This window comes from Microcaecilia unicolor, chromosome 2 (assembly GCF_901765095.1).
Source record: "Microcaecilia unicolor chromosome 2, aMicUni1.1, whole genome shotgun sequence".
In the NCBI taxonomy this organism is placed as follows: domain Eukaryota; kingdom Metazoa; phylum Chordata; class Amphibia; order Gymnophiona; family Siphonopidae; genus Microcaecilia; species Microcaecilia unicolor.
The window spans coordinates 449079058-449105610 of record NC_044032.1 but is presented as its reverse complement, the minus strand read 5'-3'; positions in this window follow the sequence as shown (position 1 = coordinate 449105610).

Below are 26553 nucleotides of genomic sequence, written 5' to 3'. Positions count from 1 at the left end.
AACAAACCAACAAACCATAAATAAAAACCTAACAGGAGAATAATTAAGACTTTGATAACACTTATGATCTCATAATTTAACTTCCCTATCTATTAAAAGCCTTTCCAACTTATCTGGTTCAAAGAAAACATCTGACAAGGTAATTAAACATTTGGAAGGAAATTTCAAGAAAAACGTAGCTCTGCTTTTTAGCAAGACATAATTTTGAGAGCCCCACTAGTTTCTGCAACACTCTATGGGCTTCTGAAATGGTAATAAAATCCAGCAGAAAAGATTGAAAAAACTCCTTGAGCTTAACTCCTAGATGAGAGCAGATACCATTGGGGTTCAAAGAGCTAATATAATGTTTGACTTGGCAATCTATTACCCCATCTTGCTTGAAGATGAGACTGTAGACATTGAAAGGATATCAATGAGCCATCCCCATCCAATAAGTTTTCCACTAGAAAGATGCCCTTCTCTGCCAACCTGACAAAAACCACATTCTCTCTCCCTGGCAAAAAAAAAAACATGTTCCCTAATAGAGGCAATTGATCTGAGACCTCAGGATTAAAACCCATAGCTTCATAAAAAACCTCCAAAGGTCCCAATAGCTGTAGGTTTCAGTATATGAAATTGTTATGCCTCATTTGAGTAACTTTAGAAACCTAAGGAAATATCTGAATTTTCCCTCCACAAAAGAGGAAATCTTTCTTTCTAAAATAAGTCCGCATAAAAAGCGCCTTATCCTGTCCTGAAGAAAAAGAAAACAAAAGTGTAGATCTTGAGGAAATTTCATCTTGTGAAGATTCTCTAAAATTAGTTATATTATCCATCTCATTAACTTTAGAGAATAAAACCTAAATTTCTGCATTCTCTTGGATTCTCTCCAGAACGTTCCTAGGCAAATAGTAACATTTATTTAAAGATATTGTTTCTGCATTAGACAATAATAAAACTCCCTTGAAATATTTTCTTAGCAAAATCTCTACAGATAACAATGAACATACAGGAAAATTCAAAAATCTCAAATTCGTAATTCTAAATTGATCTTCTAACCTATTAATTCGCTTATGCAGATACATACTATCTTTAATTCCAGATGGCCCAGTTTGCTGTAAAACATCAAGCTGAGATTGAACCTTTTTAGCAGAATTGACCAACTGTGAAATTTTTAAGTCCATGTCCTCCACCTTAGAGACTACTTGCTGGGGAAAAAACACAGAGCTGTTGAACAGGACCTTTAATTAGTGACTCAATTCTGTTGACCACTTTCCAAACATCAAATAAGGTCACTTGTGAAGCTTCAATGTCCTTGACAAAGGAATCAACAGAAAAAAAACCACTGATTTCAAAGGTTCCACAGATGTAAGAACCATAGGTCTGGAGTGGTCCACTGCCTTATATCCCACCAAAGGAAGAACCTTCCTGGGATAAACCTTTGATGGGTAATAGTGGGGAAGACATAGGTGGATGGGGGGGGGGGGGGGGTCGCCTCTCCCCCAAACTTAATAAAGCGCTTGAATCCATACCCATACCCACTGCTGAAGGCAAAGTGTCCTTATGCAAAGGTACAAGATGTTTCTCTATAGGGCCTGGGGTTGAAGTGCCCACTGCTAGGTGTTTAACTTTGGCCTTCCTGTTCCCCATAATAAATACCTTATACAAGGTCAATAGTATAAACACCTCAGAAAAAAGAAAGGGGAGAAAAGCTCCAAATATGGATCCAAAGTCCCATATATCTTCACCAGGTAGCAGCAGGATTAAATCCCCTCCAACGGTCCAGCCCCGATGACGTCAGTGGGACCGGAAGTTGTTCCGGGACTAGAAAGTTCCTCTCAGCAGGTCGGCCCTCCAGCAAGCCTCCAGTGGCACTCTGCTCCTCTCCCCTGTCATCAGTTCTCCAGGCAAATCATTTTATAGTTGCCATTAACAACAAGATTTAGTGCTGCTGAACATCACTATTCATGTGGCCAAAAGAAAGATGCTGGACTAGGGATCTAGAGCTGACTGGGATCCAAGTGTCAAAGTACTTGCATATTTTTCTAGTACACTACAAATAGTGTTCTAATTAATATGTTGTGCTATTTTGGTGCATTATTTTGATTTTTTTTTTTTTTTTGCTTCTAATTCCTGGAATGTACTTAGAAGTGCATTTTCGAAAGAAATGTCCAAGTTGGGATTTGGACGTCTGGGGGAAAACCGTATATTCGAAAAAAGATAGACATCCATCTTTCGTTTCGAAAATACCAAGGACGTCCTTGGATTTGGACATCCTTAGACATGGACGTCTTTGACTTTCGGCGATTTTCGAAACCAAAGACGTCCATGTCAAAAACGTTCAAATGCAAGCCATTTGGACGTGGGAGGAGCCAACATTTGTAGTGCACTGGTCCCCCTGACATGCCAGGACACCAACCGGGCACCCTAAGGGGCACTGCAGTGAACTTCATAAATTGCTCCCAGTTGCATAGCTCCCTTACCATGAGTGCTGAGCCCCCTAACCCCCCCCCCCCCAAAACCCACTACCCCCAACTGTACACCACTACCTGTCATGGACCGGAGTATGACATCTGAGGCTGGCACGATATATTTTTAAAGATGTTTTTTGAGGGTGGGAGGTGGTTAGTGACCACTGGGTGAGTAACGTGAGGTCATCCCCAATTCCCTCTGGTGGTCATCTGGTCATTTCGAGCACCTTTTTGTGCCTTATTCATTTAAAAAAAACACGCCAGGGTGCAAACGTCTTAAGTTTTAGGACGTCCCTGCTTTTTTCGATTATGGCTCAAAGATGTTCAAGTGTTAGGCACGCCCAAGTCCCGCCTTCACCACACCTCCAGCACGCCCCCCTGAAATTTGGACATCCTTGTGATGGACTGCAGTTGGAGACATCCAAAATCGGTTTCAATTATACCGATTTGGACGTATCTGGGAGTTGGACGTCCATGTTCCGATTTATGTCAAAAGATGGATGTCCATCTCTTTCAAAAATAAGCCTGTTAATGTGCACATAACCACCAGTAACAATGGAACTAGGGAGACACCTGATACAGCTGCACCAGAGCCACAAAGTGAAGGACACCTTCCTTAATGTGTTTAAAAGTGTCCCGCTGTTCTTTTACTGCTGACACAGGCATTGCACCCTACTCCAAAGATTTTAATTTGCTCCACTCTGTTGCACTCCGCCACATAACCCATCCTAGCTCTGCCCCATAACCTCACCCTAGCCCCACCCACTTTAACCTCTCCAAATAGTTGAGTCACCAACTGCTTATGAGTCCTTTCACACTCACATACTGGCATATACACTAAAAATTGTTTTATAAAATTGCCTTCATTGTCTAAAGTAAATAAATATGTATGCCTGATAAGGAAACCAGGGGTCCTTTCATTTATCTATTTATCAGATGATATTTCTAATTCTGGTTGCCAAGTAATGGTTTGGAATACTAATGATGACCTAATTGAATGAGGATGATCTGTGACTATTTAATGCTTTACGTCTGATGGAGACAGAAACCCCGGAGGAGGCAGAGATTAAATGTATGTGGGTGTATCACAAATCTGTCATGCCTTTCTTTCTTTCCTTTAGAGGAAGATTTTAGGTAGAACATGAAGAGGGGAATTCACACATCCAAATCAGGATGTGAGGCATTCCTATACTATTTTACAAGAGGCTATGCAAAATGTAGACTGCACGTGAAAGTCCCTCCACATCCAAAGGAAGCAGAAATTTTAGAAAGCTGCATATAGGGGGGAAAAAGCTTAACTTCTCCCACCTACACACACCAACACCACACACATAGACATGGGAGAAACTTTGTAAAATTGCTGCTCCCTCTGCAAAGCAATGGCGTAGCCACATCTGGTTCCAGGTAGGCTCAGGCCCACCGAGCAACAGTAGAGCTTTTCTGTGACTGACGGAAATCCCCAAGCCCCACCAGATGAAGCTTAAGTCAGACGGGGATAAAACGACCGACACGATCATGTTTTACCCCCCAGGACTGTTTCAAGGACCATCCCCTGTAATGTAACAAATCAATATGTTCACAAAGATACCCCTAGGACAGATGTTCCCCTTATAACATCCCCCCCCCCCCCCCGGGCATCCACCACCGTACCATTTATCTCACAAATTTTCAGCGCTAGCTCAGCTCCTATATGTCAAAGCTTCTCTGCCAAGATGGTGACAACGTTTTTTCATAGAGCTTATATACCATTTCCTATCTGTTGACATCACCCAGCCCCGGACCCCAGGGAACATCTGTCTAAGGGCGTGTATTGGATGCACGCAGGTCCATTTTTCAGCACGCCTGCAAAAAAGGCCTTTTTTTGGCTGAAAATGGATGTATGGCAAAATAAAAATTGGCGCACATACCTTTTGGGCCTGAGATCTTACTGCCACCCATTGACTTAGCGGTAAGGTCCAGTTAGCGCCACAAGGTGGAAAATATAAATTATTTTCTGCTGCAAGTTTTGGATACATGTCAAAATTAGAATTACTACCCAGGGCACTAACCAGGGTGGTAGTTCTAATTTGATGCGCATTGTACACGCATAGGTGCTTACACGCCTTAGTAAAAGGGCCCCAGCGTGTTTGAAGCCTGTAAAATGTATTGGATATTTTCTTGCCTTAAATATGTCTGAAGTGTATTTCTCCTGTTTGGCCAGAAGATGGTGCATGTTTATGCTTAAAGCTGTTACAGAGAATTGACTTCTCTTTCTTTTAGTTGGCACACAGATAATAGGAAGTGCCTTGCAGTGATATAACCAGTTTTTATTTGAAATTTGACTGTTCTTGGCTCTGTAACCAGTTTTTATTTGAAACTTGACTGTTCTGGGCTCTGATTGGCCTGGAATTTTGAAATTACCCAGCAGATGCTGGCTGTTGCTGGTAGAGCTGTTCGCTGAAGCCCTGTAAAAAAAAAAACCAGTTATATTTGATAACTGGTGGACAGCTATATATGACCTGATCTCCCTAAGTACTTTCTAGGAAGTATGTATGTGTTTAGTTAGTGTTATAATTGATCTATATTTCAGTAACCTGTTATTGTTTGCTAATTGCACTATTTTGTTCCACTGTTCAAAATGTTTTAAGAGAATAAACATAATTGTTTGTTCGCCCTGTTTGTCTGGACTGATAAAGAATCCTGGTGGTTTGTGTGTTGGGTCTGTTAGTGTTTTCTAGGAACTGTGGAACCACTGGGAGTGTGGCTCCAGTAACCTAGAAATCATTGGGAATAACTGAAGAGTGGGAGACTCACCCAGAGCTAGTTGTGACCCAGTCAGTGGGAGGAGGTTGCTAGTGTAGAGCAAAAGCGACAGGTAAAGGTAGACCTAAGACGTGCTGAGGATAGACCCTCTAAGTGGCCACGGGGTAACCCAGGTGGGTGGCTAGGCATTTTATGACAGGCACGCTAAGGTCACTTTTTACAGCAGTTTGGTAAAAATAGCCCCTAACTAAGGTAGATATTATATTTTTTTTTCCCCCAGTTTTGCCTAACCAAATTCAAGCAGGAAATAGCAATAGGCAAGAGCATTCTCCTCCTCCAATTTGACATGTCAAGTGCGTTCAACATGGTTAACCATAACATACTGCTAAGACTTCTAGAATACCTCGGAATTGGTGGCAGCACTCTCAATGGGATCAAGGGCTTTCTAACCACAAGAACATATCAAGTGAAATCAAAATCAAACATATCATCACCGTGGAAACCAGACTGCGGAGTACCGCAAGGATCACCACTATCACCGATCCTTTTCAACCTCATGATGACACCACTAACCAAGACCTTATCCACCTAAGGCCTTAACCCATTTATCTACGCTGATGACGGTACATTATATATCCCCTAGAAACATGATTTGGCAGAAATCACCAATGAAATCAAGCTCAGCTTAACCACCATGATCTCATGGGCTAATGCATTCCAACTAAAACTCAATACAGAAAAAACACACTGTATCATCATCTCATCCCAATACAATACATACAAACCCACAAACGTTAACACCCCAGGATACACCCTCCCCTATCTCAGACAGCCTAAAATTTCTTGGAGTAACAATCGACCGTAACCTCTCACTAGAGACCCAAGCGAAATCCACCATAAAGAAAATGTTTTTCTCAATGTGGAAACTCAAATGCGTGAAACCATTCTTCCCGAGCAGCCAGGCTTATATTTGGAAAAACGCGTTTTGACAGTGCCAAACCACTCTGAGAAAAACTGCATTGGCTACCAATCAAAGAACATATCACTTTCAAAATCTGCACGACTGTTCATAAAATTATTTACGGCGAGGCACCTGGATACATGACAGACCTTATTGACCTGCCAACCAGAAACACCACAAAATCTGCACAATCATACCTAAACCTCCACTACCCAAGCAACAAAGGACTCAAATATAAATCCACCTATGCATCCAGCTTTTCCTACTTAAGCGCACAACTATGGAACACACTGCCAAAAATAGTAAAAACTATGCCAGACCACCTTAATTTCCGGAAAGCACTAAAAACAGACCTATTCAAAAGAGCATACCCCACCGACCCAACATAAAAATACATGGACACCTGCGACACAATGCAACCAAAGAACGTAAAGGACATTACCTGACTCTTCCTCCCTCCATCTCTAAGTTCCCCCCAATTGTACTTTCCATACATGTACCTTATCTATTACAATATCACCTTGTATTCATTCAAAACATGTATTTGTTCAGACCAGAATCGGCTAACGACGTTAACGGTAATATGTAAGCCACATTGAGCCTGCAAAAAGGTGAGAAAATGTGGGATACAAATGCAACAAATAAATAAAATAAAAATAAATAAATAAATAAATATTGTACTGTTCCTATTTACAGAAACAGGTTTTCAAGATTAGTCTGCAAATAATTTGGAGACTCATGTGTGCTCAACTCAAAAGGTTTTGAATATTTTCTGAAACCTGATTAGTAAAAAAAAAAACCATTTCATAATCTCCATATAACAAGATGGCATTTGTATTCCACTGACTTTCCATTTCTCTTTGTCAAAAATATGTTAATGCAGATCCAGTCTGTTTTCACTCAATTTCTTTGCATTACCGAAATTTTCTCACTTTTAAGAGAGAGGAGGCAAGCCATTTTTGTCATTATAGGAAGGTCTGATGGACCTGCATTAAAAATACATTGGCTCCTATGACGCACCATGACTTGATATCAATGGTAGCAAAAGTGCTTGAATTATTCATTGTATTCAAATAAAAATTGAACAGGCCTCTGACTGTCAGGTTGAAGGTTCTTAGAAAGACAGAGGGAACTTAGAAATGGCTTATAGCTTAGATCTGTCTTTACTGTCACTGTCCAAACACTACTGTCACTGACAAAACTGTTAGGTTATAGTTATATGACATAGGAAAAAATATAGTTGAATTTGTTTCAGTGTACCAAAAATAACAACACGGAGCTCAATCTCCCCTGCCAGGACAAGCTTCTTTCCGCCAGGAGAGCTTCTGTTTGCAGTGGCAACATGTAAACTGCCATGCTTAAAGATACAGAGATGTATGAGACAACATCCACAGGTAGTAAAGGCTGTAAACGAACACATCAGAAAACAATTGCCCAATTTTCAGTCAGCAGTGGGCAGCGCTTTGACTGCTCGTCGCCGACATTCAACCGTTTCTGGTGACCAGCATTGAATATCTGGGTTTTTCAGTGTTGGCTAGCACATGACTGCTTAAGTCAATATTCAGACTTAACGAGCCATTGCTTAGTGAGCAAAGGCCTGCTTTTTATATGGCCTTATTTGCCCGCTAAACCTGGCTGGTTAAGTTCTGAATATCGGGACTTAACCAGTTACACCCATGGAATGCCCCCAATATCACCGGCTATTTTTTTGACACTAACTGGTCATTTTCAGTGGTGATAACCAGTTAAATGCCACTGAAAATGACCGGTTATCCATCGAGACACAAGTTAACCGGTTGGCAGCCGTTCCCTGATAATTAACTCGTTTTGAATAGCGGCTGAACTGTTTTATTATTTGGATACAGCTAATGATGCCGATGTTCAAAGTGATTTAAGCCGGCACCTACATAGCTAAGTGGTTTCATTAAGGACAGCTCAAGAGCTGTCCTAAATATGGCCACTTAGCTATGTGGGTGCAGGCTCTGAATATTAGGCCAGCACCTTCATAGCTTTTTGTTTTATTTAAAATAAAAGCAGCCCCTGAGCTCCAACTTGCCCTCCCCCGCCAATGTCCCCTCTTTCCCTCCTTCCCATCCCCAGCCCTCAGCAAGACCTCAGCTCCCCAACCATGAAGATAAGCCCCCAGGCTTACCTACATCCCTGATGGTCCAGCAGGGCCATTGGGGGCAGGAGTGCAGACCCCTCGCTCCTGCCCCTTGCGGCGCCTCTGTAAAATGGCTGCCCCAGCCTTTCAAAGCAGCTCACAGTACTTCGTGTAGTACCGCAAGCTGCTGTAATTAAAGAAATGGTTCTCAACCCAGTCCTTGGGGCACACCTAGCCAGTCAGATTTTCAGGATACCGACAATGAATATGCATGAGATAATTCTGCTTGCACTACCTCCAGTGTATGCAAATCTGTCTCATACATTTTCATTGTGAATATCCTGAAAACCTGACTGGCAGGGTGTGTGTTCCAAGGACTGGGCTCAGGGCCCCTAGATTAAAAAGATTAGCAAGGTACCTTCAAAAATAATTTGCTTGCTAGAGATGCAAATGCATGCATTTTTGAGAAAAGAAAGGCTAACTGCACTGACAGCTACTATCCCTAAACAAAAGAGATTTCTAACAGTCTGGCAGTCATGCTTGATGTCTTTTGACATCTAGTCTATGAAGTGAGATGGTGAAAGTTATAAGTACTGGATAGTTATTCCTTTGACTTGTACATTATTCATGTTAAAGATTTGACAGCAGCAGGCAGGGGTGGTCCATGGGTGATTCAGGCCTCATTTGCATAAATGGAGGCTGAAAAGCAGGGTATGTATGGAAAAACACAATTACTTAATGGTAGGTCCTGCCCTGGTAGCAGTGGATTGTTGAGGTGGAAAGAATGAAGTTGTAAGTTGTAAACATTGGAAGTGGGGTGTTGTTGTGAAATAGATTTAAATACAAGTGAGAATGGGTAAATAGGAGGGGAAGGTTGGGGAGGTTCTTATGCCACATGCACTATTGCTATCTATCTTTTCCACTGTTGCTTAGGAATCATCAGCACAGAAATGCACAAAATGGAGAGCAGTATGCAATTCAAGCCACGGGAAGGGTGAGAAAGTACTTCAGGAAGTGATGTGCTCATTCTGTATACCCTTATTTTATTTTTATTTTTTTGCATCAAGGATCATTTATCAATGTTTATTGATTAAAACCTAAAATCAGGTTTTTTTTTAGGTGAGAACATTTGTGATTTTAAGCAAGGGGCTGATTTTCAAAGCACATGGACATCTCAAAATGGGGGAAAAATGTCCAACTGCTAAAAACATCCAAACTGTGACAAATTCTCAATTCTTCATGCCTCCCAATCTGGATTCCGATCACAACACAGCACCGAGACAGTTCTGGTTACCCTCTTGTCCAACATTAGGAAAGAACTGTCTTTCGGAAAGAACATCTTGCTTCTTCAATTTGACATGTCAAGCGCATTTGACATGGTGGACCACAGTCTCCTCCTCATGTTGCTGGCGGAAAATGGTGTTGGCGGCCCTGTATTGGATTGGTTTTGGGAATTCCTGTCGTGCCGATCCTATCGGGTGAAAGTCCAGTCCTCTATCTCGCCGTCCTGGAAGTCTCGCTGTGGGGTTCCTCAAGGCTCTCCTCTTTCGCCTTCCTTGTTCAACATCATGATGTCCCCTCTAGCAGCGGCCCTCCACAACAACGGGCTGAATCCCTACATCTACGCTGACGATGTGACCATCTACATCCCCTTTCGCTCTTCCATTGCCGAAATCACAGCTAAGATTCAGACCAGCCTCGCCATCATGTCTAACTGGGCTAGCACATTTAAGTTTAAACTCAACCAGGAAAAACCGCAGTGCCTCATCCTCTCCTCCCAGTTTAACAAGTCCATCCCGGCCTCAGTCACTGCACAGAACATCTCCATTCCTGTCGCTGCCAGTATGAGACTTCTTGGGGTCATTCTGGACCCCCACCTGACCCTTGAACTCCAAGTTTTGTCCGTCACAAAGCGCATGTTCCTTTCCATGAGATCCCTTAAGCGTATTAAGCAGTATCTTCCTTTTGACCTGCTCAGGATGCTAATCCACTCACTCGTCTTAAGCCACTTTGACTACTGCAATGGAATTTATACTGGTTGCAAGGAGCACGTCCTTAAGAAGCTACAGACTGCACAGAACACCATGGCCCGACTGCTATTTGGCAAATCGCGGTTTGAGGCAGCGAAGCCCCTCCGTGAAAAGCTCCACTGGCTCCCGATCAAAGAACGGATTGAATTCAAAGTCTGTGATCTCGTTCACAAGATTGTCTACGGGGAGGCCCCAACCTATATGTTTAGCCTTATCGACCTCCCGCCCAGGAATTCCGTGAAGTCCTCCCGCACTTATTTGACTCTCCACTTTCCTAACTGCAGGAACTTGAGATATATATGCTGCTCTTCGCCTCGTCATTCAGCTACACATGCCCACGTTTTTGGAACGCTCTACCATCACCGTTAAAAGAGACAGCTGACCACAGCCTATTCAAGAAATCTCTAAAGACTTACCTGTGTAATCGTTCCTACTCCACTCCTGCTTGATCCCCTGCATTCCCTCATTCCTCTCCCCTGTTGGCCCCCTCTCTTCCCCTCCTCTACTCTCTACTCCATCTTGCATATGACTTATTGTATTGTACCCTTCCTTCACTGTTGTAAGCCACATAGAGCCTGCCTTGGTGGGATTATGTGGGATATAAATTTTTACAATAAATAAATAAATAAATTATATGCAGGTACTTTCTCTGTCCCCAAAGGGCTCACAATCTAAGTTTTTGTACCTGGAGCAATGGAGGGTTAAGTGACTTGCCCAAGGTCACAAGGAGCTGCATTGGGAATTAAACCCAGGTCACCAGGATCAAAGCCTGCTGCACCAACCATTAGGCTACACCTCCACTTCACCTAGCACAATACCTTCATGCTGCCCAGCTGGCCATTCATACCTTTCTATACTGTTTTTCCTGACATGTGCAAATTTTTATTTTTTATATAACCCCATTTACACGTAGCATATGGTCTGCAATTGCGGGAATGGAGAGAGTCATTATGCAGCATACTTATAGTGTTCTAAGTTGTGTGACTATGCTGCAACAGTATGTGGATGTATTAGATCAGAACTGTGTGACCCTGGGGGACAAAACTGATGATATGAGAAATCAAATTGAAAATTTGTAGACATGCAATATTGCACTCTGATTAAAGATCTAGGGATGGTGCATCATAAGTTGGAAGCTGGTTAACAAAGCAAATAATTAGGAAAGGAATCCTATATAATAATTCTCACCTCCAAAGTTCTAATCTTGCTGCCTGTGTTCGTGGCTCCTTCGGAGTTGCTGAGCTAGGCTCCGTAGTCAGGCTGACGTCACCGTTGCCATTATGCTGTGAAATTCAGAACCCAATTATTGGTGCCTATTGACTTATTAATTAATTAAGTTGTGCATACAATTTGGCCACACTACCAAATTTGCGCGCGCATGCGCAACTTTAGTCACCATATATAGAATTCCCCCCTTAACGTTTAATTAAACTCTGGAATATGTTGCCAGAGAATGTGGTAAAAGCTGTTAGCATAGCAGGGTTTAAAAAAGGTTTGTACAAGTTCCTAAGAGTCTATAAACCATTGCTAAGGTGGACTTGGAAAAATCCACAACTTATTCCTGGGATAAGCAACATGAAATCTATTTTACTCTTTTGGGATTGCTAGTTACTTGTGTCCTGGATTGACAACTGATGGAAACAGGATACTGGGCTTGTTAGACCTTTGGTCTGTTCCAGTACGGTGATGTTTGTGTATTTGTGTACTTAAGTAAGTCCACTGTCCACTGTCACATATGGAAGTAACCTGGGACCTCATTGTTTCAACTGCTTCTCAGATTGGGTGATACTCAAAAGATCCATAGTGCACCTCATTTATATTCTGCTTCCATTTAGACAAGAGTCATGGGATAAGAGGCAAGGTTCTAGTGTGGATTAGGAATTGGTTATTGGACAGAAAACAAAGGGTAGGGTTAAATGGTCATTTCTCTCAATGGAGGAGGGTGAACAGTAGAGTGCCACAGGGATCTGTACTGGGACCGGTACTATTTAACATATTTATAAATGGTATGGAAATCAGAACGACGAGTGGCGTGATCAGATTTGCAGATGATACAAAACTATTCAAGGTTGTTAAAACACTTGCCGACTGTGAAATATTGCAGGAAGACCTTAGGAATTTGGAAGACCAGACATCCAAGTGGCAGATGAAATTTAATGTGGACAAATGCAAGGTGATGCACATTGGAAAGAATAATCCAAATCATAGTTACCTGATAGGGTCCACCTTGGGAGTCAGAGCTCAAGAAAAAGATCTGGATGTCATTGTAGATAATACACTGAAATCTTCTGCTCAAAAAAGCAAACAGGATGCTAGGAAATATTAGGAAAGGGATGGTGAATAAGACCGAAAATACTATAATGCCTTTGTATCACTCCATGGTGTGTCTGCACCTTAAGTATTACGTTCAATTCTGGTTGCCGTATCTCAAAACAGATATAGGGGAATTAGAAAAGGTTCAAAGAAGAGCGACCAAAATGATAAAAGGGACGGAACTCCTCTCATATGAGGAAAGGCTACAGAGATTAGGACTCTTCAGCTTGGAAAAGAGATGGATGTGGGGAGATATGATTGAGATCTATAAAATCCTGAGTGGTGTAAAATGAGTAAAAGTAAATCGATTTTTTACTCATTCCAAAAGTACAAAGAATAGGGGACACTCAAGGAAGTTACATGGAAATACTTTTAAAACAAATAGGAGGAAATATTTTTTTCACTCAATGAATAGTTAATCTCTGCAACTCTTTGCCGGAGGATGTGGTAACAGTGGTTAGCGTATCTGGGTTTTAAAAAGGGTTGGACAAATTCCTGGAGGAAAAATCCATAGTCTGCTATTGAGACAGACATGTGAAGCAACTGCTTGCCCTGGGATTTGTAGTATGGAGTGTTGCCACAATTTGGGTTTCTGCCAGGTACTTGTGATCTGGCTTGGCCACTGTTTGAAAAACATGATACTGGGCTAGATGGACCACTGGTCTGACACAGTATGGCTACTCTTATGTTCTTATGTACCACTAATACCTTGTAAACTTGTATTTTTGGGCTTGTGATATTATAGATAAACCTTTTTTTAGAAGACCTCAGTTTAGCGGAGTCATGGTGCTCTCATCACTTTTGGCACCACTCTCCAATCGTCACTGGTCTTCAAGTATGTTTTTTTTCATTAATTTCTTTCTTTATATATATGTTTTGTATTTTTAAAGAGTTTCTTTCAACCTTCAAATGCTCACTTTGTATTGCAACTTTCAAGCACACACACTTAATGCAAGTTAGTACTTCAAAAAGCGCTTATGTACCACTGGGATCTTTGCACAAAGCCTCACACAGTCAATGAATTCTCCCAAGTACAGAATATCATCCTATGCTGCATACATTAAGAAGTTGATGCTGAGGAATTCAAATGCATCAAGAAAGATGAACTGCAGGAAAACCACAAAAGTGGAAAGAACACCAAAGTCCCACTGGGAAGCCCAGAGCAAAAAGAAGAGCGGGAACTGGATCAGGCTCTTCAAAAACAGACCAATGATGCTCAAAATGAAGTATAGTGTTTTATTGATGACTCTTAATGATGACTTGACATGGTACCATGTTTCAGCACAGACATGCCTGCCTCAGGAGTCTCTAATTAATATGTTTGACAGTGATTTTGTCTTCAGTGGTGAAAAACACACTAAAGACTATCTTCATAGGCTGAAGTGCAACAAAGACCGTTTGTAGGCATAGGTACTAGTGCTGCTTGTACTGGTAGGTAGGCTTTAGTGTGTTTTTCGCCATTGAAGACAAAATCAGTTGTGATTGTCAAACATATTAATTAGAAACCGTCATCCTGACTGGATAGAACTCTTGTTTCAAATGCATGCATGGAGTAAGCTACTTCTTTTACTTATTTGAGATAAACAGTTGAAAATCAGGAAATGTGAGTTTTCCTCTGGGATGTTGAGCTGATTTAGCAATTGTTTAGTGACACATGTAATATGCATTATGGGAATAATATATCCCCCACCATAATCTCCCATTCCTCCTATACTAAAATGCTCAATCCCTAACCACACCTCTAACCCCTATGAATGCATAAGCCCCAGATCTGTAAATATCTGGAGGTGGGGGTCCATTAGAATTCCTTTTGTGGATTATTGGGGGGGGGGCTGTTACAGGATAGAGAGGGCTTCCTACATGTTAGGGTGAAGGAGGTGGTTTAAAGGGGAGTGGTGACTCATCTTTAACTCCTAACCCTTATTCACTTGCTCGGAACCCTTATTTCATCATCCTCACTTTAATATTCCCTTATCTCTTGTTTGTCCTGTTTGTCTGTCCTAATTAGATTGTAAACTCTGTCGAGCAGGGACTGTCTCTTCATGTTCAGGTGTACAGCGCTGCGTACGTCTAGTAGCGCTATAGAAATGATGAGTAGTAGTAGTAATGACTGCAGAGAATAAAGGAAAATGCTAGAAAGAGGTTAAACAAAAACATTTATTCTATACTGGTCATGCAATGACAGGAAGGGGGACATTTGGCAATGAGCTGTGGATTGCAGCTGCATTTATGCTCATTGCTTACTGCATAGGGCGGAATTGTTTCATCATTAATTCTGCAGTAGAAACCGTGTACTGAGCTATTTCTATTACAGAGTTTTCTGCATCAGACTCTCAGGGTGATGTAGCTGACTGCTTGAATATATCTTTAGCTAAAACAGAAATGATGGGAAGAACTGTTGGTCCTTATATACCAAAATATACTGAGGAAGATATTCAACTGCTGGCACTCAGTATTTGTTTTGTCTGCCATCGGTAATCCCAGGCCATGTCTGGGCACCAGCAATGAATATCCGGGCAGAGGAGGCTGGATAAAACATAGCTGGTTGTGTGATACCACATGAAGACAGAACTATGTTTTACACGATCCTATTTATGCAGTTACCCTAGCTGGTTTGGTGCTGAATATGACACTTAACCAAGTGCTGACTCTGCCCCCACAACGCCCACAAAGTAGCCGGTTAGATGCTAACTGGGCAATTTCAGCAGCGCTATCTGGTTAAGTGCCACTGAATGGCCATTTCTCTTAATGAAGAAGGGTAAATAGTGGAGTGCCACAGGGATCTGTACTGGGGCTGGTGCTATTTAACATATTTATAAATGATCTGGAAATCAGAATGACAGGTGAGGTGATTAAATTTGTAGATGACACAAAAATATTCAAAGTTGTTATGCAGAAAAATTACAGGAAGACCGTAGGAAATTGGAAGACTGGGCAAAATGTGGACAAATGCAAAGTGATGCAAATTGGGAAGAATAAACTGAATCCTAGTTACCTGATGCTAGGGTCCACCTTGGGGGTCAGCACCTAAGAAAAAGATCTAGGTGTCATTTTAGACAGTATGTTGAAATCTTCTGCCTAGTGTGCGGCAGCAGCTAAAAAAATAAACAGGATGCTAGCAATAATTAGAAAAGAGATGGTAAATAAGACCAAGAATACTGTAATGCCTCTGTATTGCTCCATGGTGTGACCCCACCTTGAGTATTGCATTCGATTCTGGTTACCATATCTCAAAAAAGATATAGCAGAAATAAAAAAGGTTTAAAGAAGAGAAACTAAAATGATAAAGGGGCTGGAACAAGAGGAAAGGCTAGAGAGGTTAGGGCGCTTCAGCTTGGAAAAGAAATGGCTGAGGGAAGATATAACTCAGGAGTACAAAATCCTGAGTAGTGTAAAATGGGGAAAAGTGAATCAATTTTTTACTCTTTCAAAAAGTACAAAGATAGGGGACACAATGAAATTACATGGAAATACTTTTAAAACAAGTAGGATGAAATATGTTTTTCACGCAAAGAATAGTTAAGCTCTGGAACTTGTTGCTGGATGATTTGGTAACAGCAGTTGGTGTATCAGTGTTTAAAAACGTTTTGGACAATTTCCTGGAGGAAAAGTCCATAGTCTGTTATTGAGGTTGACATGGGGGAAGCCACTGCTTGCCACGGGACTGGTAGCTTGGAATGCTGCTATTAATTGGGTTTCTGCCAGGTACTTGTGACCTGGATTGGCCCACTGTTGGAAGCAGGATACTGGGCTAGATGGACCACTGGTCTGACCCAGTATGGCTGTTCTTATATAATATGTCTGGTTTGCCCTGGACAAGTGAGTTAAATGGACAGGAGCCATTTCTGGCAGTTTAATTCACTTTGAATATCTATGTTATTATGTTTTGACATTTATTTTGGGACGAAAGTCTTTTTGTTCCTAAACTCTTCCAATACATGAACGATCCTAAGCATATAATAGGCTGATTGTAAGGAAGTATATTCAATAGTGCGCATATTTAACATTAAAGGCTCCTGTCTTGCATTATAAACACATAAATGTTAAAATATTATATTGTGCTTATGTAAAAAAAAACATTAAATTGAATGTATGAAAAAAACCCAAAAAAAAGCACCCAAAAATTGAGAAATTTTCCAAAAATTCCAAAAACAAACCATAACATTTTGCCTAGCTGATTGCTTCAAGGAATCCAGTTTAGGGTTCAGGAATGATAGAGTGAACCTAAGAGTAAATTAAAAATTATCAACAATTCCATTCATATTACCATGATTGCCACTTGTGCAGACAGCATGAATCTCAAGCACAACTCTGCCTTTCCCTTTACCAGATGAAACCTCAATTAACCTGTTCAGTCGCATACTAAAAACAATCATCTTTATGGCTGCACTTATTAATTATATTCTAATGAGCAGTAGCATGAGTGACCTCCAATAAAGAGGATAAAGCTTGAATTAACACTTTGTTAATCAAAAGTACTTCAATAGAGTACAAGACTCATTTTTGATTTGTTTTATGGGGCTGTCATCATCAGGCAACAGTGAGATCATTGTCATTTTTGCTATTCTAATTTTATCCATTTACTTAGCCATTTATTATTATTATTATTATTATTATTATTATTACATTTGTACCCCGCACTTTCCAACAGAAGCAGGTACAATGTGGTTTACATAGTTAACAGAATTACAATTATTAGATTCATTAAGAAGAATGAACTATAAAGTAACATAATAATAGAATGCTTTAAGTATATGTTAATTGACATGGGAAAGAGTAATGAAGATAGATAAGGAAATGGGGATGGTTATGATGAAGAAAGGAATGGGGAAGGGAAGACTAGGATAGTACGAATTTCGCCACTTCCTGGCTAAGTAGCGGCTTTACCCAAACTCCGCCCCCCCAACTGCCCCTAACCAAGCTGGTTAGGGAATGGCTAGTTAGAGCAGATATTGTTTATTTTTTATCGTTTATTTGTTTACTATACTGTCATTTATTGCATAGCAAGCCAGAACAGTTTACACATCAAAAATATACACTAACATACAATCCAGCTTATAATCGAACGAGAAAAACGCCCAAGTTCCGACCTAAATCGGGAGATGGGCGTTTATCTCACAAAAACGAATAACGCGGTATAATCAAAAGCCGAATTTGGGTCGCTTTCAACTGCACTCCGTCGCGGATGCGGACAAAGTGGACGGGGGCGTGTCGAAGGCGTGTCGAAGGCGGAACTGGGGCGTGGTTATCACCCGAACAGAGATGGGCGCCCTTCGCCGATAATGGATGCGTTTGTAGCTAGAATTTAGGGCACTTTTCCTGGACCCTGTTTTTTCACGAATAAGGCCCCAAAAAGTGCCCTAAATGACCAGATTACCCCCAGAGGGAATTGGGGATGACCTCCCCTGACTCCCCCAGTGGTCACTAACCCCCTCCCACCACAAAAAAATGATGTTTCACAACTTTTTATTTTCACCCTCAAATGTCATACCCTCCTCCCAGGCAGCAGTATGCAGGTCCCTGGAGCAGTTGTTAGGGGGTGCAGTGGACGTCAGGCAGGTGGACCCAGGCCCATCCCCCCTACCTGTTACAATTGTGCTGCTTAATGCTTATTAGTCGTCCAACCCCCCCAAACCCACTGTACCCACATGTAGGTGCCCCCCTTCACCCCTTAGGGCTATAGTAATGGTGTAGACTTGTGGGCAGTGGGTTTTGAGGGGGATTTGGGGGGGCTCAACACACAATGGAAGGGTGCTATGCACCTGGGAGCTCTTTTACCTGTTTTTTTGTTTTTGTAAAAGTGCCCCCTAGGGTGCCCGGTTGGTGTCCTGGCATGTGAGGGGGACCAGTGCACTACGAATCCTGGCCCCTCCCACGAACAAATGCCTTGGAGTTATTCGTTTTTGAGCTGGGCGCTTTCATTCTCCGTTATCGCTGAAAAGCAAAAACGCCCAGCTCACACATTGGCGAATAAAACATGGGCGTCTATTTTTTTCGTAAATACAGTTTGGTCCGCCCCTTCACGGACCCGTTCTCGGAGATTAACGCCCATGGAGATAGGCGTTTCTGTTCCATTATGCCCCTCAATGTAGTTTAAGATAGGAAATCCATTATGTGATAGGACAGCACAGACAGAACTTCCATACAGAAGATAATAATATAGACAATCATTACATCATTCATACACAATTTCTAATGATTTATGTCTGCAGCACTACCAGGTTAAGCATCACTGAATATTAGCAGCCAGCCAGCTCAGTGGAGTTTAACCAGGCAGGAGCTTCTCCCTTTGAATATTGACCCCCAATATTTTTAACCAATAAAGGGGCCCTTTTACTAAGCCGCGTAAGCGTCTATGCGCCCAACGTGCACCAAAATGGAGTTACCGCCCGTCTACTGCATGACTCTTGCGGTAATTTCATTTTTGGCGCACATCCGATATATGTGTCTGAAAAATATTTTTTATTTTCAGCTGCACGGAACAGACGCCCGCCAAGTGGCATTTGATGCTCATAGGTCATTACCGCCCGGATTCTTTACTGCTAGGTCAATGGCTGGCGGTAAGGTCTTAGACCCAAAATGGACGTGCAGCAATTTTGATTTTGCCGCATGTCCATTTTCAGCCAAAAAAAGGCTTTTTCTTACAGGCGCGCTAAAAAATGGATTGGCGCAGGACCAAAACCTGTGCCTACACTACTGCAAGCCATTTTTCAGTGTGCCTTTGTACAAGGACCCCAAACTGAGCAGATATTGACCAGAAAGCAAAATCCAGCAATGCAGGAACATGACTGCACAACATTTACAAAAGAGTACTGTTGTTTTTAGCAAAGAACACTTTGAAAACAAAACATACCAACTAAATTCCACAAGAACTTCTAATGTAGCATACCACTGAATGCAAGATGCACCCTATAGTACTTCTGTGCATTTCAGAAATTAGGACTAAGGTTTGAAACTGTACACAGTACACGGAATTAGCAGTAGATGATGGCAGATAAAGACCAGCATGGTCCATCCAGTCTGCCTAGAAAGGTGGCCAGAGTTGAATCTGCTGTCTGCAGGCTACCCTTCTGTCTTTGTTGTTCAGTGAGGATTGCTCCCTTTATGACCTTGTGTGTGTGTGTGTGTGTGTGTGTGTGTGTGTGTCCTATATTTTTCTATCCTCTTCCCATATAGGGATTCTCTGTGTATTCCCATGCCTTTTTTGATTTCCATCATGGTTTTCATCTCCACCACCTGCCACAGAAGAGCATTCCAGGAATCCACAACCCTGTCCATGAAAAAGTATTTCCTGATGTTGCTTTTCAGTTTCCCCCTTTGCAGCTTCAATTCTTTGCATGAATGCCATCCTCTGGCTCTTGTGATTTTGATTAAGATTGTATCCTCTTGTTTGATTGTTGTTTTTCTTTAATTTCTCTGTTCTATATGATACTGAAGTTCCTTTTTATCAGTTTTTTTTTAATTTGCCTTTTTATGCCTCCAGGAAAGATGATAAATCAAATGGAACAAATCATAAGCCATGTCCTCTAGTTCTATAGTCTCTATTTTTGGAAAAGCTTTTGGCCCTTTTACTAAGCTGTGCTAAAAGGGGCCATGCCCTATGAATAGCTCGTGGGTTTCCTCGCATGCTGAAGCCAATTTCAGCGCACTTCCATTTTTCCCCAGTAATGACCAGGTGCTAATTTCCCAATCAGCACATGAGCCCTTACAGACACCTATTTAGTAGGTGGAAAGGGCCCACGTGCTAACCATGTGGTAATCAGTTGGCATATGGCAAGCAGTTGTGCTAACCGATTAGTGCTGGGCACGCCTTCTCTCCGCTGAATATCCCGGTTAGCAGCTAGATGCTAACAGGCTATATCATGTAACATAGCCAGTTAGGCATAGATATCCAGTGCCAAACCAGCTATGTTGAACAGACAAAATAGGCCACTTAAATAGCAGGCCTAACTTTAACCGCTAAAAAGTTAACCAGTTACTGCTGAATATCAGCATAGCCGGTTAACATTTTAGCGGCCAAACTAAATCCAGATATTCAATGACGGTCGCCAGATACAGACCGGCACTGAATATCCAGGTTTAATGTCAGCAACACACAGCAAACGTGCTGCCCACCACTGGCTTCATATTGGGCCCTTTCTAACTTGGTACATTCGTGATTGAGTGAGATAGGGTTTTTTTGTTTTTGTTTTTTTCTGTTTCAAACAAAATAAATAAACAAACCTCTGGAGAATAGTTCCAAGTTTCTTCTTGCTTTTCCTTCCTTTCTGCAATTACTAGAGAGGGATGTTGTGAGGACAGAAAACCAAAGTGAGGAGGAAGGCATGGTCTCCTAGACAGCCATAAAACCAATAGGAGATAGGTGATCTCCCTCAGAGTGATCTAGCTATAGGGGCGATATCCCACTCTTCTGAGGCTGGTTAGTATTAATAGCATTAATAGTCAGTCTTTCTCCAGTCCTCAGGGTAAGGAAGAGATAGGACCCCAACTGTCCCAGAGTGGTTATAAATTCCCTAGAAATCAGTGGTGTAGCCAGATGGCCAATTTTGGGTGGGCCTGAGCCCAAAGTGGGTGGGCACAAAATTTTCTCTCTGTCTCTGCCCCCTTCCTCCCCGCACTCTCCTCATCTCCCCTGGCACCTCCCAATTAAAAATATAATTTAGCTCATAAAAATCCCCAAGCTCTGTCAGCTGAAAACTTCCTTCGAAGACAGCCACAAATCCCTTTTACCAAGCTTGGCAGGCAGCAATAGCAACAATGCCTTGAGTCACCGATGTTGGCACCCCATGCATGCTTTGTTATCGGTGGCTCAAGGATGTTGCCGCCATCTGCCAAGCTTAGTAGAAGGGAGTTTTAGCTGCTTTTAGAGGAGGTCCTCAGCTGATGTAGGTTGGGGATCCCCACCAACTACAGCAAGGGTCGTGACTAGTATTAGACATGCTAGGGCCCAGACTCTCACCAAATACAGAACAAGGGATCACAAATTAGAAATAAAAATATGTAGACAAAAATTGAACTCTGAACCTCGGCATGTTACAGTGGAGAAATAAAATCAGAAATATATTTCTTTTTTTCTACTGAACACAATAAAATGATATCCGCTGTGCACATTTCTCAAGCTAACAAATTTCAGTTAATAAATTCAAAATAAAATGTCTTTCCTACCTTTGTTGTCTGGTCATTTTATTTTTCCATTATGTTGGTTCAAGTTTCTCTTTTCCTCTTTCCTGTCTTTCTGTTAATTCTCCTTCAAGCAACTGCTATTCATTTGTCTTTTCTCCACTCTCATTCCATTCCCTCACTACACTGACATATTGATGTTTGTTTCATTTTAGCTCCTTCCTATCTTTTTTCTTTCTTTCCTGCTCTCTGTCCACTCAAATTTCATCTTCTAATCCTTTTCCTTTTTACTTTTCAGATACCTGATTTCCATCTCCTTCTTTCACCCACTAGCTCTCATATTCCCCATCTCACTCCTTCTCCAGCCTTCATCTTCAATCTACTCCCCGTAATCACTATCATCCTCTCGTTCATTTCCTTACCACCCCTTGGCCTTCCACATGGTTCCACCATCCCAGTGTCTGCCTCCTTCCAACCCTTCTATCCCAGCATCTGCTTCCTCTTTCTCCTCTCTCCACCCTCTATCCCCTCCTAGCATCTTCCTGTCCTTTCTCTCTTTCCTCTTGCCCCTTCCCCCAGGGGCCAGCATTTCTCCCCCTCTTCCCTCCCACCCACATTCCAGCATTTCTCCCTCACTGTCTTCTACCCCTGGATCCTACATCTCCCTCCTTCTTCCCCCTCCTCCGCCCTCATGTTCAACATTGTTCCCTCTTTTCCTCTTCTCTCTCACCCTTGCATCCCAAGTCTAACATCTGTTTCCCCCCTTGCAGCATCTCTTCCACCACCATGAAACTTTTCTCCTTCATCCCTCTCTCCCCTGTGCAGTACATTTTCCTCCCCTCCCTCCCAGGTCCAACATTTCCCCTTCTTTTGTCATTCATCCCTCCTTCCCTCCCCACCCTACCCTACATCCAGCAATTATCCCACTCTCTCCCCCCATATCCCAATAATGATCCCCTTTCTTCTACTCTCCCATGCATGTCTCCCTCTCCTACACCCCCCTGCATCTCTCCCTCCCCTCCCTAACAATTTCCCTCACTCCTACACCCCCTGTGTAGCATCTCTTTTCTTTCCCTCACCTCCACTCCCATGCCCAAGCAGCCCAACAATTTTATCCTCTCCAACCCCCCCTCCATGCAGCATCAGGAGCATCACGGCACCCGAGCACGTTTCAAAGGGTTGCTGGCAGCATGTAAGAGAGAATTGCTGCAGTGCTGCTGATGACCCAGAAGCCTTCCCTCTGCTGCGCGGATTTCAGGTCAGACTCAGCCAGCAGCAGTGATTCTTACACGCTGCCAGCAACCCTTTGAACCGGCGCAGCAGAAGAAGGAAGGCAGCTTCGGTCCCTGCATTTTTTTCTTCGATCGTCGCCAGCAGCGCTGCCATTCACACAGGCAGCTTCGCTCCCTTCTGCCGCGTCCATCCGGCCCACTCTGATGCACTTCCTGTGTATGTAGGGCCAGATGGACGCAGCAAAGGGGGGCGGAGCTGCCTGTGTGAATGGCAGCGCTGCCGACGACGATCGAAGAAAAGAATGCAGTGCTGGCGGGGAGGAGAATGAATTTCTGCGAGCGATGTGGGCGGGCGGGCGGGCGGGCCTGGACGGAAAGCGGGTGGGCCATTGGGATGCATGAGGGCCAGCATTTTTAGTAGACTGGCCACACAAACATCCCAGCAGAGCAGTGGGGCACCCTAGAGGGTGCTTCAGTGAACTTCACATAAAAAGCCCCAGGTACACATCTCACTGTTACCCCCTTATATTGTACAGGAACCTTCCAAACCTCACAAAAAATCTGTACCCAACTGTACACTACTACAACAGCCCTTATGTCTGCAGGTGTCACCTATATGTGGGTACAGTAGGTTTTTTGTGGGTTTTGGAGGATTCACACTTTCCACCACAAGTGTAACAGTTAGAGTGGGATATGGGCCTGGGTCCCCTTCTCTACAGTGCACTGTACTAACCACTAGACTACTCCTGGGAACTGCTTGCTGCTCTAATAGGCCTGGCCATAACATCTGAAGCTGTCATAGAGGCTGGTATGTACTGTTTCTTTCAGATCATTGGGGGGTGGGAAGGGGTCAGTAACTACTGGGGGGGGGGGGGGGTAAGGAAGGGGTCATGTCTTAATTCCTCCAGTGTCATATAGGGCATCTTTTTTGATTTAGTCGTGATTCAAATAGGTCTAGACCAAACCATCTAACTTTTAGCCCCGGACGTTTTTGCTTTGTTCCATTATGGCAGAAATACATCCAAGTTTTGGGAACACTTAAATCCTGCCCCTAACACGCCCCCTTGTGGTTTGGATGCACTACATATAAACTGCATAGAAAGTGGTCTTAAAAATGGATTTCAAAAATAGCCATTTGGGTGTTTTGACAAAAAAAAAAGTCTATGTGCCACTTTGTGCCGCTTTTTGGACATTTTTCTGTTTTGAAAATGAGCCCCTCCATGTCCTTTTTGCAAGAAGCCCATAGTACTCGACAGGCTGGAGCTCCTCGGCTTGTGGGGAGTTTACCTTACTTATTTCATGCAGATCTCTTTTGTTTAAACATAACTTAATGGGCTATAAGCCCCTAATGAAGTCCATTGGTTTTCTTATTTTTTGTTCTTGTGATAACTTATACTGTGACAAAATTGAAAACTCTTATCTCTATCTGGTCATTAATAAAAGGAGCTCATTGTGAACACTATCCACCCTAATAGGTTGTTTTGTGGCTGTACATGAGGAATTGTGATATTATGATCCCTTGTTTCATATTGTTGACGGTCTGTGTTTTCCTTATGGGTGATATATTGGTGTATTAGGGTCTGCCCAGTGTAATATTTACAGTGCTGCTTTTTCATGCATAATGTTACTTCATTAATGCGACCATTTCATCTTGGGATTTTCCATGGATGGAAATAGCAGTGTTTAAAAATTGATAAAATTTTTGAATAGTATACATTGGTTAATATATGCTTTGAACAACCACTTTATTCTTTGACATATGTGTAGCGTTTTTAGCTCACTGTAGAAATCAGCTGGCGGTAAACACAGAGATGCCATGGGCATCTCTGCGTTTACCACCAGCTGATTTCTACCGCAAGCTAAAAACACTACCACAGCTTAGTAAAAGACCCCCTAAATGCATAATAATGTTTTGGTAGTCTCTAAGCAAACAAGCATATAGGACCCTCCCCTCTCCCCCCCCCCCCCCCCCAGCAACATTTGACTCATTTCCCATACCAGTGAATGAGCATCACTGCTTCCCACATCACTGGCTTCACATACTTAAATGGCAAGCCCATTTGTAAACATGGCAGAATTGTAGCCATTTTTCAAATTTTTTTTCAAAATTATTTTAGGTGTGTGATAATGTTCACATTACCACGTGTTACCTGAAAAAACTTAATGTAGGAACACTTACAGCCTCCTATTTAAGAGGCGCTGCTCCCATATTAACTCTGCAATAACCAGTTAATTCATACTAGTGCGAAAATGCTATCTGGTTAAAGCTGTGTGACTTGATTCTATTTGGGTTTTAGTATTGCAATGTCAATTTTAGAGGCATTTGGTTTATTTTTTAACAACTAGTTTTTGTATACTTGATTCACTATTTGTATTTGTTGTGCATTTCACTTCATGTATATAACATGATACTTCTACGATTTGTTTTACATATCAGAATTTCATCAAACCTGATGTTTTCATAGTCTTTTTCAAGGTTTGTGATCTTTTCTGATATTTCATTTTTTATTTTGTTCTTATCTATTTTCTTTCATTTTTGTTTTATAAATTAACTAGTGCAACCAAGCCTGTTTCATCAAAAATGAAATGGGCCCTAGGAAGGTTCTCATCTAAGTGATTTCTCCTCTCTCCCCTGCCCTCCCCTCCATGTCCCGCGATTCTTCCCTCCCCTCCCATTCCTTCTGTGTCTCACGATTCTGACCTCCCCTCCACGTGCAGTGATTCTCCTCTGCCCTGCCCTCCCCTCTGTATCCCAGGGTTCTGGCCTCCCCTCCATCATCACTTTTTGTATTACCATATCTATTTATTTATATGCTGTTATTTATGGCATTTTAATATATATTTTTATATGCTCTTAGACCCCTGATGTAGGCCCTAGAGCCGAAACACAGTCCATGTTGGGTCATATCCATTAAATAAAGATCTTCTGCCAACCATCATTCACTTTGCTGTGTTTTGTGCATTCTTCCTGTTCTGCAGAGTGAGCTTTCCTTGGTTTTGTTGCATGAGCTGGTTAAAATATGTTTTTAAAAAATAGCTAGAGCATGCTGACAGGAAAACCACCAAAAAATGCTTTAATACGTTTTGAGGTTTTGAGGTTTTTTCCCACATGAAGTGCACATTAGTGCTTAACACAGTTTAGTAAAAGTGCCTCTTAATGATAAAAATCTGCTTTACATTTCAGCCATGTCCCAGGCTGAAGATGTATAAGGGGAGGGGTACAAGTAATGTAATTGCTGTATGTAATGATTGATCTCTGTTAGAATTTCTTGTTCTTTGTGAATAGTAAATGTAAATATTGCAGCAACAACAACAACAAAATTCCAAGCAACCTATCCAGCTTATTTTCGAAAGAGAAAAAAGCCTATAGTGCGACCTAAATAGGGAGATAGACGCTTGTCTCGCAAAGGCGCCCAAATCGGTATAATCGAAAGCTGATTTGGGGTTTTTCCAACTGCACTCCATCGCGGAAATGAATAAAGTTGACGGGGGCGTGTCGGAGGCATGGTGGAGGTGGAACTGGGGCTTGGTTATCGGCCGAGGAGAGATGGGTGTCTGTAGCTGATAATCGAAAAAAAAGGCGTTTTTATCACGAATTTGG